At 40.2% G+C, this 15,391-nt stretch overlaps 1 protein-coding gene across 10 annotated transcripts in view; it reads right to left on the bottom strand.

The window, feature by feature from the left end:
- LOC120893912 (cGMP-specific 3',5'-cyclic phosphodiesterase) overlaps window positions 1-15,391 on the bottom strand; it is a 53,291-nt gene that overhangs the window by 32,815 nt on the left and 5,085 nt on the right. The gene's annotated exons all lie outside the window — the stretch shown is intronic.

The raw sequence follows: 15,391 nt of genomic DNA, 5'->3' as shown, positions 1-15,391 counted from the left end.
AAGCCGTAAATAGATTTTATTATTGTTAGATACAGTAGTACCGTTCTGCTTCAAATTACGGGCAGCTTCAAACTCCGGACATTCGGGATGTTTTTAACTGATTTCTTCATATTTTATCCTATAAGCCATGCCGATTTTAAATTTTTAGATGATTGCCATGATGTCTTAGAATCAATTGAAAATGTATCTGACTCCTAGTAGGCCCTAATGCCATGATAAATAAATATGTTCTATTGATCACTTCAGCACCGGAGGCATTCTTAGCAGTTTTGCGAAAAAACTGACGCTATTGTAATTTTGTCTACAATTCCTAATAATCGCATTCACGTGCATAGAAGTACATCGGCATTCATTTTAGAATAACAACAGTGTTTTAACATATTGTGCTAGGAATTTCATAGCACACGTATTTAATACGTATTTAATATTTTCAAAAACACGTATTTAATACCGTACGGAATTGGAAGCAGTTTTTGTATCTTGTTTTTAATTCCGGATTATCGACGTAAATTGCGATTAATTGCATAAAAATATATTGGTTGGTATTATTGAATCCGTTCGTAGCGGGGACGTACGGCGCTCACATAAAATTCTAGGGATGGCAAAACATTTCTTGAGCCCGGTCCTACAACACTGCGGTGAATAACTAGAACAACCATCTAGTACATTAGGAAAATGAGTGTCGGGACGTACGCCGCCGCTACGAACGGATTCAATAATACCAGCCATGGTTAGACTGTGTTATTAACAAGAACAAAGATTCAGTAATATTAATAAATCAACGATATGTGATATGACAATGTGGCCTTAATGGCCGTACAGGGACGATCGTCGATTCGCACAACAGTACTGCAGTTCAATTCATTTACGAGTACAAGAGAAAACTCGCACTCAATTTCCGTTGTCAATAAGATCGTCGTTCGAGGAGGCCAACGACCCACAGAATTAGGTTCTTGAAATAAGTTAAAATAAAAAAAAATGTAATGTGTTTGTAAAACTCAAGATAATTGACGAAATTTCTTGGCTGTCCGGAATTTGAATCAAAACGTCCGTAATATGAAACATGAAGTCGAAACTGTCCGGAATATGAATCAAAATATCGTTGCAGTTTCATGATATTTTGCAATGTGTCGAGTAAAATTATTAAAATGTTTTTATTTTTCCTCAAATTGAGATGGTTTGTTGTAGTTAAGTGATGTAAGCAGAACTATAGCCGATTAAATTTGAATTAGTATGAAAATATTAAATGCCAAAAATGCATGCTGACCTAAATAGGCGTTTGGGACTTATTCAGTACCACACAACCGTATGATCAATCCTTGCTACACGGGAATGGTCCATTGTAGGCTTGAACCCATGAAGGGCACGTTATTGAACCTAAGCCATTATTGGGTCTGTATATTAGTGACATGATTGATTTACCCATAGCAGGAAGATTAGTCCTGCATACCAGGGGCAGGCTACAAATAAGGAACTTAATTCCACCATGTTAGGATACACCCTAGGCTCATAATATTTGTCGATCATACTTGATAAAAATAAATAAAAAAATATGTTGTTTGTAATGTGGAGCTTCTTCAAACAGGATAATATTTACATGATTTATCAAATAACATTAAAATAATATCTTTTCCAAGTTTTTTGGCTGAACTTAGAACACAACTACCAAAGCAGATTTGAGCTAAAAATAGCAATGTTATTGAGCCTGGTTCCACGGTACTTAAATTGTTCTAGTACCATAAATCTTAAAAATATAACATAGACATTCATCACCATATGAAGTATAAGTGCTATGTGGTCCGCCAACACGATTTTGTTACCAATGCGCCCTGATGCTAGAAAAAGTTCTTCACCTCAGAAACATTCGGGCTGATTTTGGTTTAAAAGTAGGCAGTCCTTAGTCAAATCGACTTTATTCTTCGTATCGAACGATTCTCTAGAGCTAATGTTTTCAAATTTTCAACATTGGCATCTGCATACAAGCATGTTAGATTCACCTAAAGGTCTGCCTGGATCGTTTATTCCAATAATCCCAATTTTATTTTCATCTACAAATAAGTTTAACAGCTTTTCAAAAAACTTTATAAAATCGGCACGAATTCTTGATTACGAAAACGTTCTATTAATGTAAGTAGATAAGCATTCTGGTTGTATTACATAAGAAAAAACAAGAAAATATCGTTAGATTCATACACTTCATAAGCGTTTCACTTGCCTGCAGCATCAAACTTCCTAACTATAGCATACGCAAATAAAGACAAAGTAGCCAAGACTTCTGGAAACTGAACGCGTCTTTAAGCCATCAATCTCGGCTTGACTTTGGTCACCGTTTCACGCTACAGAAATGCTCCAAGCCGCTGGTCTTGGCTCCTGACGCAGCGGACGCCACTATCTGCTATCAAGTGATTCCTCGTTCGAGAGGAAAAATAGCTCGCTCGTAAGCTACTTGGACGGCAGTTACCGACCGATCGAAGAAAGATTGTGCTCATTAAAGCTTAAAAACTCCATCTTCACGAGCATCTTCCAGCGCCGGAATGGATCGAGTTGACCGGGCGAACGTTTCAAAAGAGTAGGAAACCCCCGTACACGGTGATGCTGATTTTGCCTCGGTCGCTCGGTTGTTTGCACTCGTCTTTAGAAAAGCTGGAAAACTAATAGCATCGATCTTGAGCTCAGCAAAAGAAGAAGAAAAAAAAGTACAGCAACAAAGAGTTGAGAAAAGCTAACGCAAAAGCAGAAGGAAAATCAAAAACTTTGCCCTACTATGTGGGACAGTGGTTCCAGTGGTGGTTTTTTGCCCCATTTTCTTTTGCCTTCTTTTATTGGAAAATTTCTGCGAAGCAGTGTAAGCATGATTGCACTCCTACCGCCACGATCTCTCGCTGCAAAATGGTTTTATACTTTCTTGCCAGGAAACTTCTTATCCTACAACCCATACCCACACACTCACGAATGTTCTAACACTCACGCGCACATACACATATGCTCATTTTACAAATAAGCTTGTATCGAATGGCGAAAACTGTCGAAACGAAGGCACCATCACCAAGGACGCGAAACGTCAAGAAGCGTCGGATCCTAGACACCGGGGCAAGCGCTATAAATAGCACGGAAAAGCACACTGGAACGAGCTGTCACCTTTTTCCAGCTTGCCCTGTGCTTAGTGGTCTTGCTGTCTTAAAAGCATCCAGCAGGAAGGAAGCTAACCGTCGTTTGTCGCTGGGAGCGGTCCACAAAATTTAAGCAGGAAGTTTGGAAGTGATTGACGGCAGGCGCAACCGGTACTGGGAAGTTTGCTAAAAATAGAATTTCTGGGTAAACTGGAACCAAGCATAAAATAAAAACTTATCTCCACCATGGACCAGATCACTTCAATTCGAGAACACATTCAATGTGGCCATCGAAATTTGCTTACGGTAAGCACTTCACTCTCAAATGATACACTGTTCTTGACCAACGCAATTGAAACAAGTTTAATTAAAAAGACTCTTAGCAACTGTTAGCAAATATCACCAGCAAAAGAGGAGAATGAGTCCCACAGAGTACAAAACCGCTATAATAATACAACAACACCTAGCAGAAGTGCTTACGGCGAGCGACAGCAACCTCAAACCATCAAAAAATGGTCACTATTATTTGTTCACTGTTTAGAAACAGTACGCCACTGGTACGGAGCGCTACACACCTGAGCGAAGTGGTGCTCACGAAAGCTGACCGTAACAAAACATCCCCGCAGGCTGCATAAGCTGTACGACGAGAGCAGCAACCACTTCCCCGCCCTGTAACATACGAACAATAGCACAATCCCGGCGCCCTGCAGTGATAAGGAGGAAGCTCTGCACAAAACGCTTCACATTCTATGTGTCGCACATAGCCAGACCACAAGTGCTGCAGCTGCTGCCCTCTTGAGCGGGCCTGGAGACTTGCGTTCTTCGATGTAAGCTATCCCGTACGCCCCCATTTCGACACAGTTAGTGCCCGAGGCAGTGAGCACATTAGCGCCAGCATTATACCGCAAAACCGGGCGATGATGGATGTTTGCAACGTTTCCGGTGGCAACAGATAAATAGCTCTGTAAAATACAATACTTCTTACAGGGCAACATGCAGCTCTGTGTAGCCCCTCGACAACCAGTCGAAGTTGCAAAAAAGTTGCAATTTCTGTGTAAGCTGTTCCGTGGCTACAATGGGATAGTGCCTCAAGATGAGTCTCGAGGGAGTTTTGGGTTTTGGAGTTCAAGAGCACAGCGCACTAGGGTTTTTAGGGTAATTTTTGTGTTACAATCAGAGCACAATGTTAGTTAGTTATTTTGTAAAAATGTAGACTTTAAACTGAAGCTCAATAGAAATGAAATTATTCACAGCAACGTGGCTAAGTTATCTAAATTATTCCATAGTAAAATATGACCCGCGGAGCTTTTCCCTGTTCGTGCATTATTTTTAGCCGAGAAGAGAGGAACTTTTCAAGAAACTTTTTCCTAACTCTTTAAAAGAGAAATGCGGGCAACAAATTAAGAAATGTAAGGCGATCCGACGCTGAACACACTCTGCGACCTGTGCACTTTTATACTTTGGCCTTCCACTGTCGCCCAAACACCACTACCAGGTAATATGTATTAATGAGCTCTTTATTGCTGCTCCACAGCTTTGCTTCTCCAAACCAACCATCATTATCAACGTGTCATCATCATCAGCAGCGTGGGATGGTATTATGTGTGTTGAAGCAAGGACACAGCACGTCTTATCGGATCCTGCACCTAGCAGCCACCTGGTGGAGACGACTTAAGGTGCAATTTATAGTTTCGCACTCAGAGGAAGATTTATTTTACGCTGGGCGAAACTGCTTCACAAAAAGCAATGGTGCGCACTTTTGGAAGTAGTGATAGATCATACGAATGTGGCAGCAGGCGGTTTTTATGCTGATAACAGGTTCTGAACGATAATGGAGATGTGGGAAATGAAAATTAGGGAAGCCTTTAACTTTTTTTGCATGTAGAGAAAAGCTTGTAAAAATGTTTCGGTTAACGTTGAAATACAGTAAAACCCCTCATAGTGAGTGTCCTTTATAGTAAGTTTTTCGTGTAGCGAGCATTCCAAATGCTCAACAACAATTAAAATCTCGCATAACGAGCAATATCATGTTTGCGTTTCTGACATATTGTTTGCTGCCGATGCCTATCAAGTTCACAATTGTTATCATTGTGACATTTCGTACGACTACAAGTGTTTTTAAGATTTGATGTCTAAGAATTTATCGAATTTAAATTTCAATAATGAAGAAAAGGCCTAGTTGGAAATGTCTAACAGGAGATCCACACACTCTTCTTAGAGACAAAACGATAAAATACGGTTATCATTGTTATTTTCCAAGACTAAACCTTTGGCTATACACGCAAGTCAAGTGTACTAAACAATTGAAATTGTCAATTTCGGGAGATATTGCATAAAATACTAATAACATCAATCAATAATAATGACAAAAGAATAGTGAACTACAAATATCTTGGCATAGTAGTATTATAAACACTTTTAAGTTGTTATTATGCATATATGCTATTTATACCTTTATGCCTCCACCTATCTTGCAAATTACATGAAAAGAGTCTCCATAATAACGAGGTTTTTGTATAACGACTGTTTCGAACGAATTAAAACCACTTTGGAACGAATTGATATAAATAAATTATGCCCTAAAAAGTGAAATATTATAAGCACTTTCTTGTGAGATACATCTTATTTTGATCTACATTGAACCGTTATGCATCTAGAGCGGTGGTACAGTTGTCAACTGGTACGACTAAATAACATGCCCGCCATGGGTTCAAAACTAGAATGGGACCGTCTCTCCGTAGCAAGGATTGACTATCCGGCTGCGTGGTAATGAATTAAGTCGAAGGCCGGCTTGTCCGCGTAGGACGTTACGCCAAATAGAAGAACAAGAAGCATCTACATAACAATCCTTACTAAAAGCTTCAACCAGCAATGATAGATAACAACATTGTTTCTTCATGGCAAAACCGACAATAACATTAAATATTAAAACTATTAGGTGTGAAAGGACCGATCCCGTTCTCGAATGTATCTAGCACCCCATTGTTCATGGGGATAGCTAAAGACGGATGTTCCTGGTATAGCTAAACTAACAAGTCCTACACAAACAAGTACATATTAAAGTGACTTCCACGCCTATCACCACCGAAACTAAGAAGAAGAGTGTGCTGAAGAGCTCAAAGAGCACTCATAGCATAGCCTCCAACACACACCGTCTCTCTTCACTTCATAACATCTTTTCATATTATCCTAGTTTTTTTGCACCAAGCATGAGTGTTTACCCCCACCGAGAGAATTAATTTGCAAGCATCATATATAAAGTTTATTGCATCCTGTTTCCATCCCACCGGATGTTGCTTTATTATGCCTCAGGCAGGGTAGCAACAGCGTACCATTTCAGCTAAATTTTACCGCTGTCACAAAAGTGACCTTGCTGGACTAAACTAAACAACCAGCACACACGCACACGTGGAGAAAGACCGAATGAATGCGCTGTCGCACGCAAGAAGCCATCGATAGGCCATTCGTCCGTATCGATGGAGAAAAACACGTCTCTCGTCTCTCGTCAGCGTTGTGTTCGCGTTCGCGGTTTGTAATAATCTGGATAGCGGTGGTGCCTGGGCGGGAGGCGTTCTAATATACGCTATAAACCCGTGCCAAAACTGCTTACCCTGACATGTTCGAGAGTGGATGGTAAAAATAGATTTTTTGGTACGGTGGCCTCGCAAATATGCAAAACAAAAGTGGCTATGGACTCAAATAAGTACTGATCCTGTGTTGCTAACGGTTGCTGACAAAGTTGCTCTTTCTGACTGCGTTCGTAGATTTGATACTTTCCCGTGCTAGTAGCTGTTTGGTACAATAATATTGAAATGGGTTAATCGATCCAGCAAACGGATAACGGGTTTGTTTGGGTGACATTTACAACTCATAAATAGCCTTAGCTTCTAATTCAAAAGACTGAGGTATGGCGTGATTAAAGCAAAGAATCATACAGACTTTGCATACTCCATGTAAAAAAGTAAACCATCTCATGACAAATATTTACAAATCGAATTTTTTAGAACGAAACCATTTCGATTGCACGACCAAATCCAATCAAGTATAGGCATTACATCAAACTAAAAGCACTAAGCAATAGATCATGAATTTACTCTCATTACAAATTCCCATGTCCATCCCAAACGTTTCCCCTTTTCAATATCCAGCCAGCCCAGATCGATAAAGAATTTTCAATAACAACATTCCGCTGTTTCGAATCCATAGTGCCTGGAGCTATTGTGCGAACGGGATATGTGAAACCACGCCACAAACAAAGAATTGCAAGCACATTTCGTGCTAAACTGTCTTTTAGCTCCACTTGTATTTATAACACCCGCTATGGATTGCGTCGGTTCCGTGCACATTTGAAGAAATAACAATCCAACCCTATATATTATAAATATTGATCAATCGTATCCACTCTAGCTTTTTGTATGTTATGAGCATTGCGGTGATAAAACAACCATTTAAAGAAACTTCATTGTTAAGCTTCATGTGGTTTTTAGCTTCAATAACACTTTAATTTTGACCAGATTCCATAATAAAATGGTTGATTAATGACAATAATTGTAAGTATAACAAAAAGTAGAAAAATATAAATGAAATTATTAAGAAAAAAAATCTACTCCTCTTATGTCAAGATCATGAATGCAATTGGCATTAATACATTCAGCATATTCAAAAAAATATGACATAACAGCGATAAACGTAATATTAACTATTCAATTATTTTAGTCAAGGACATGATGTTTACAGAAAACATGTTCTTTCTAAAGACCCTTGTTTTGAAAACCCTGTAGAGATGCAGATGTAGATCGAGCGAATTCATAATTCACCAAGCAAAGTTTTTGTTTTGACAACCTATCCATACCTGAGTACAGTCATCCACCCAGTCTCCCAGTTGAAGGATGCATCGTACATCATCATAGCTTATGATCGACAGACGACCTGTCAAGGTGGACACTCAACAGCCCTGAACACGATGGCACTTTGCATACACTAGCGATTGTCCAATGATATGAAATATTTTTTTATAGCAGTATATCTTCTGTATAAAACATAAGGGAAGCTTAAGTTTGCCATCATCTTTAAGTTGTAATTCCAAGCATCAGGCCTTAGGAAATTTTATGCGTGATTACTATCAAAACATTCAATTTTTCACATTGCTTATTTTATATCGATTTACTTTAAGCTAAAAGATTTTTTTCTAACATTAGATGTCTTCTAACAATATTTACAATACGGACTACAACAATCCTGAGAGAATTAACAACATTCTAAAATATTCTTGATCACAGTTAAATACAAATACTTGATATCTTTTTACTTTTTACTTTATCTATATGAATTATACAATTTTCTTTAAGAAACATGGTTTACATAACATACCAAACATCATTAGAGAGCTGTGGCTGGCCTTATATAATGTTCTTTTACAAGAAACTCAATGTACAAGTTCACAACTCTTTTATTTCTTCATTCAATTATATTTATAAATTCCTAATTGAAAGATGGATAATCTTTTTTCCATGATTAAAAACATCTTCCCCGTCAGCCATTTGCACCAAATGTCCGTTGCATGTCATCGCCTCCATCCAACAGATTCTATGTCGAGACTTGAAGATGGCTTTATCTCTCTTTGTCTCTTTCTCTCCCTCTTTCCCTTTTTGAGCTATTTATCCACAAATATATAGCAACCGAGGTCAGGGCTAGCTCGGTGAACAAAAAAAACCTAAACCAACCATCAACCATCTCTCCGTTAAAGAGAGTTCCGTTCCTCCGCACCAAACCGTACTTCACCAATTTCGTGAGCCAGCTTCAGGTCGTAGCTCCATGACCAGCCGCCATCCGTCCGCTCGCCAGAGGAACGAAAATAAACATATCAAGTGTCACCGGCAACGGTAACTCTCTGCCCTTTTTCCCGGTTCCACTGCGGGGAAAATCCGAACACACAGGACGATAAGGAATGTTTGCATTCAGCCACATTCATTCTAGCTGTAGCTACTCTGCGAGCCAATCTCGAGCCTTGGCAACACGTGTGGGCGCGAGGGTTCGACTCGTTGGAGCGGTTCGATTTCTGTACGCGGTGAGTGATGCCGCCCTTTGGCCCTTCTTGGCAGAAACTCCACACCAGTGTTGAGTATCGGATGATTGAAACCAGTCAATTATGGACCGGTTATCCAGATTTGGAGCGGTACAGGTATCCCTGCTTCGCCGGGATTGAGGAACGACCTCGACCGCCACAAACGAACGGCTCAATCGATACCACGCCATAAACGTGCGCATATTCGTTACTTGTTACTGGACGCAAATGTGATTCATTTATCAAATCTCCTTCGAGTCTGGGCAAGGCAGTGAAAGAAGGCAGAAAAAAGCACTGTTAGCGAAGGAAGCAAAAGAATCCTCAAGAATCCGCATTCGAAACCTGAGGCTAATACGGGATTATTTTTCGGGACGACACGACGACCCACCAACGGCAAATGAAACCCAATTCAAATAAACGGAAACCCCTCGAAAAATGGAGCTATCACCAGCAAAGCTGATCATCCGCGACGCAGGAGGGATAATTGGACTAGCTTGCGTTGCGTTTCACAACATTTTCATTTCCTGTTTTTCTGCACACTAAGCTAACACAATCCACCGTGTTTGGGGTGCTCATTCCCAGCTTTCCATGGATGGCTCGAATGGAAAGGCAAAGTTTATGTTCAACTTTCGCCTTTTCCGCCAGCGACGATGCAGTCGACGGGAACAAGTATTCGTGGGTTCATTCTTAGGCAAAAATAACAAAAAAGCCAAAACGAAAAGCTCCATTAAATAGAAGATGCGTTTTGCGGAGTGGAGTCCCACTCAGTATCCATGCTTGCACAACGATGTAAGTATGCAAATTGGATCGCTTCCCATTTGCATAACAGAATCATTCATAACTGAAACAAGATGCCGGCGCATCGCCCTCCGGGACACATTTGGCATTCGTTCTGTTCTGTTCGGGGTTTCTCGCATCGGTTTCTGGAATGGGAGAAGTAGAAGTAGAAGGGAAAGACAACAACTAGAGAAAGCGCCAACCCCGCACTCCATTATGACGACTGTCAGACAGTTTGGCATTCCTATTTCCGGGCCCGCTCTTGTTCCCGTTCCTGTTGGCTATGTTGGCTTTCACTCGTCAGGGTAACTTCAATCACTGCAAATTTCATTTCCGCATCCACATCGAAATGCGCCCACACGCGTTCATTCCGGGAAGGATGAAGAATTTACGTTTTGTCACCTTTGCTGGTCACTGCAGGAAGTAGTCGCTCGTATTGGTATCTAAATCAATCATACGCCAGCACCGCTAGAGTCTAGGAATATCTAAACAAGATTCACAAATTTTATACCGGCGATTTTAGAAAACGGACATCACCTGTCAAAATGTGCGGTTTTCTATACGGTTGATCAATTGCTATAATTGACGTTACGATACGAAATGTGGTGGTACTGATGGTAGGAAAATTTTCCGGTTTGCTGTTACGGTGCGTTCGTTTCAGGGAAGAGAGTGTAGGAAAATGTTGCCACCGATTGGTTTGGTCGGTTTTGGAATCTTTGGCTCTTAATCAAGAATCGAGATCGAAACAAAATTATTGAAGCGAAAGGTTTGTGGAATTTGATTGGAAAGTTTAGTGGCAAAATCGGTGTGGATTTGAATGAACAATCAAGGTTCTCAGGAAAGGGATCCTAGATTTTGTTACGTTTTATAAAAATTCCTAAAAATGTTAACAATTTTCGAGTCATTTTTGAAATAAATTTTGTTGGAACTATAGAAATCTCAATGTGATTCTAAAATGTATGAAAAGCATCTTTTTTTTCAAATTATCTATGTTATCTTCAGCAATAATTTTCAGGTCTTCAAGAAAACAAATAGAAATGAAAAGATGAATATACATTTCTAATTGTTTTTTTAAAACATGTCCATTAAAATAAGTTACAATACATCACACAATAAAAACTACTGCCTACATAATTTAAACTCGGAGTACAATTCTTTATATTAATCTATAAGTCAATGGCTCACTCGTTATGCGAAAAACTCGTTATGCGGGAGGCTCTTTTTCATACAATTTACATGAACAGTGAAATAATTGGTACCAAGTCAAGAAATGTGGAGGTATATAGGGATTACATGCATCACAATCATACGGCACACCTCCAAGTGGCAACAGTAATACATTGATCAATTCTTAGTATCGAAATTCTCGCCTTCATGAGCAAGTAGATCGAGAATGCATAAAAAACACACTCATCAATACACCTCACACTTGTGCTTCTTGGGGAGGTACACTACACACAAAAATCCACGTCCTGCCCACTTTCACAGCCGAAGCCGAAGAGAGCCTCCAATATTGTCTATTTAGAAGCAAAGAAATGCAGCAATTAATGGAGCGATAAGCGCAGAAAAACTCTGAGCTCCGCTATCTGATATGAAAAGAGTTATCTGTCCGTGGATTGGATGCGCCACCGGCCTGCCCCGGAATGTTTCAATTTTTGTCTGACTTCGCGAGATTTGGGTTGACAGTTTGGTTAATGTGTCACCTACTTTATACTTTTTCTCCACACTTATACCTGCTTTGTTTGAAAATACGATATTTAACGATTCTTAGTATTGGAACACTTGGAATGATCACAATTTCTTATCGGGAACAAAAATGAAATTGCTCGTTATACGAGATTTAAGTTTTTTTTTATTCAGAAAGAACGGCTTCGGCCGTATTGCTGATTTAAGAGATTTAAGTTGTTAAAAGGGGTACATTTTGATTTGCTCGTTATGCGAAAAATTCGTTATAAGGTGTACTCGTTATGAGGGATTCCACTGTAGTACCTTCGCAAATTATTACTCTTACCAATAATCAATTTCTAGTTATTTTATCGAAAATACACAACTAAACATATATTATTGACTGCTGCTCACGTTCAATATAATAGTAGAAATCAAAAGATAGATTTGTTTGCGATGTTTTGGAGAAGTTATATTTTACTTTGATGTTTGATATTTTATTTTTGTTTATTAAGTTCAACGGGCATTTTGTGGCCCTCTCCGAGCGGGGTTTCAAATTAGGTATACAAAAATATAAACATGAACTTAAACGCCGTAAAAATTGATAACCAAACATGATGAATACATTAATCCTACTGTCAAATTCCTGTATACTTCAGGAGTTCAATTGAGTCTTTTACTTAGATAACCACATTTAAAGTTATTCTACTCATTTTCTGGAATAAATTTTTACGGTTAGCTATTCATTAGCATAGTTATTCAATATTTTGGGTTAGATATTCAAAGCTCAAAATTATTCGATAAATAAAACAATATAACTGAAGAGTTTACAGGGGTCTTAAGTATGTCCTGAACGATGATGACTATACCTATTACGAATATATATGTCCTGATCTATATATCCTGGTGGTGGCTACATATAGCTTATATACATGTATCTCATATGTCTACCCACTCAAAAGATATATTTCTCGAAGAACAACGATATAACTACAATGCAATCAGTGACAAGATCGCTACATCACTTTTTGCGTCATACTTATATAAAGCCTGGAAACTCAATGCCAAAAACTGTCTAGCTATTCAAGAGTCACACATTTTCTATATATAATATACCTAATGTCATAAAAAAGACTATAAGCTCTTGAAAAAACGCCGAAAGCTTGAACAACTCCAGATGAACTAAAAACACAATGATGGTAATCACGGGTTTCTACTTACTTTTTTCCAAAGCCTAGAACAACGAGCCTTACATTTCCATAATCCCGTTGCATGCGGTATAAAAAAGAAGACCCACCAATAAATCCCATTTACCCGCAACGGTTTACAAAAGGCCACTACGCTATCGAAAGGCAATCAGTAAAACTTTGGCGCAGACCGAACTAAATCCATCCGCAACACGACGAACTCGAACTTTTCATACCAATCCCGAGCAAACTATCATGTCAGCCACCAGCATCATCGCCAGTCCACATCGGACCACTCATCCCCGAGACAAAACTTTCCATCATGTGTTTCCCGCTGCCCAGTACAACACACCATCCGAGGCGCACTGATTCACCATTTACAAATTTATGACCCTCCCACGAAATCCCACGATAATCCTATGCCGACGAGTTTGATTGCTCGAGGGCATCCAAACTCCGATTCTGGTCTGCCTTCTGCTTGCCGGTGGGCATGGATTTGGCAGAGGACAAGCCGCATGGATTAAAATCGATTTCAAGCATTCGGGATGTTTGCAAAAGCCGGCCGCAAGTTCCCGGTCGCGAGATAACACGCTCGATGCTCTGAGCATGGGGGCAAGACTTAATTCTCCTAAAGACTTGCAAGCTAGGCAAGGTAACACAAACCCCCTCCACACACACAGACACCAAACTACCGTGCAACCATAGACATGCCCCAACTTTGCCTGATAACGAAAAATACAGATTTAATGGGCACACCATTTAGGCGTTAGGCAACCCCGGTGAACAGTGGAGGTGCCCGGTTTGGTCATTCGATTGTCATTAGAAGGCCTAGCAGCGTTGCGTGGAGGGTGGAAATGGAATAAAACTTTGTCAGTTTAACGTACCATCCTCCCATGCGCCAACAGTGGTCGTCTACAAGTCTACTATTTGGGAGGAAGCAACGTACCGGCAGCAGCATAGCACCGACACGACAACGCAATCATTTGCAATCGTTCGCAGTGCCTCGTTTTCGTTTATTGGTTCGTTTTGTTTGGCCGGTTAATGTGGATGAATGATTTAGTCTTCGGTGAAACGATGATACCCGTTGTCGATAAAATTCGTAAAAAATAGTAGCGCTAGGTGAAGCGATGGTGAAGAACACAGGCACGTATACACATACATAACCGAAGCCTTTTATAATTCGCTTCCCATTACATGTAGATCAAACGTTCAATCGTATTTAATACTTCACGTTTGTTGTTCCACAAAAGCATTATGAAATAATTCGCACAAAACCCCACAACAGAATAAGCTTTTCGTTCAGCCAGCTCCAGCATTACGGTCGTGCCATCCCGCAATTTAATCTTTCGACTTCAATTGGCTTTACTCAACTGTTGATCAAATCCCTCCAAACCGCCGAATCCAAACCGTACAATGGGTGAAGCCGAACAAACAAACAAAAAAAGATCCCTCCCCAACACGCCACGGAAAAATCCATCGCACGAGGCGCACCGGGTTTTGTTTTTGCTCGCCGCCTTTATGTATGCGGTGATGGCCTCTGTCAGTGTAACATCCGTCGCTTAAGACCTGGTAAAGCCATTTGTCGGGCACAGCAACAAAGCAACGACAACAACACATACATAAAGCTCCCCTTACGTTGTTACACACACCTTGTTTGTTGTGGTGCCATATAGAAGGTGCGTTATAAAAACAACAGCTGCACCAGGTGCCGAAAGTTCTCTACCACACGCACACACAGGGACGCTTTTCCGTTGCTTTTTTCTAAGCTTCTGGAGTCACCTTTTGTGTTTGTTTTATTATTTTGTTTTTCTCTCTCTCTCGCTCTCAAACATACCACTAGCAACAAAAGGTAAAGTCAGCCGTCCCTCGATCCCAGAGCGATTAGATGTCTCTATTTTTTTCGTTGTCTTTATGCCCAACCTTTTAGCTCGTCCCGGTACACCTTTCAACCGGGCTGCAATCATTGACTGGTCTACCTGGTAGCGTGTGGTTCGAGAAGCGCCACATGAAGACAGTTGACTGCGTGCGAGAACTAAATCACCACCAACATAGCCCGTAGCACGGGGACCGGTTCGTAGTAAAGGACACCGTCATTGTTTGGCCCGGAGAGCCCGTTACAAAGCAAAGGGAGATCCCCTCCCCCGAAACGCCTATACCGTTTGCCGGTGTCAAGAGCACTTGAGTTACCGAACCAGTTACCGAAGCCGTAATGCTAATCTTTATTTTGTCCCAAAAGCACCCTTTAGAGGGACGAAGGCGACTAGGATGGCGGTGGCCACATTGGCCGCACTTAATTTGTACCGTTTGCTGCCGCCCATCTGAGGTGGGAATAGATTTTTGGTTCCCATTTTGCATCGCTGGTAGAATGCTGTTCTAAAATTGCCACCTGGGTGTAATGAAACTGACGTGCTTGTGTGTTGTTGTTATTTTTTTTTTTTAAAGAAAATACTATCTCTAAGTCTACGTGCGGATGAACAGGTAAAAGTAATAGAATGATAAAGGTTTGCTTCTATTAAATTAATGCTTTGCGCATAATTTACGCGAGCGTAAATTAGATTTGAAGCTTTTTGTGTATGTTTTTTTATATT

This window comes from Anopheles arabiensis, chromosome 2 (genome assembly GCF_016920715.1).
Source record: "Anopheles arabiensis isolate DONGOLA chromosome 2, AaraD3, whole genome shotgun sequence".
Classification (NCBI taxonomy): domain Eukaryota; kingdom Metazoa; phylum Arthropoda; class Insecta; order Diptera; family Culicidae; genus Anopheles; species Anopheles arabiensis.
This window is presented reverse-complemented; position numbering and strand designations above follow the sequence as displayed.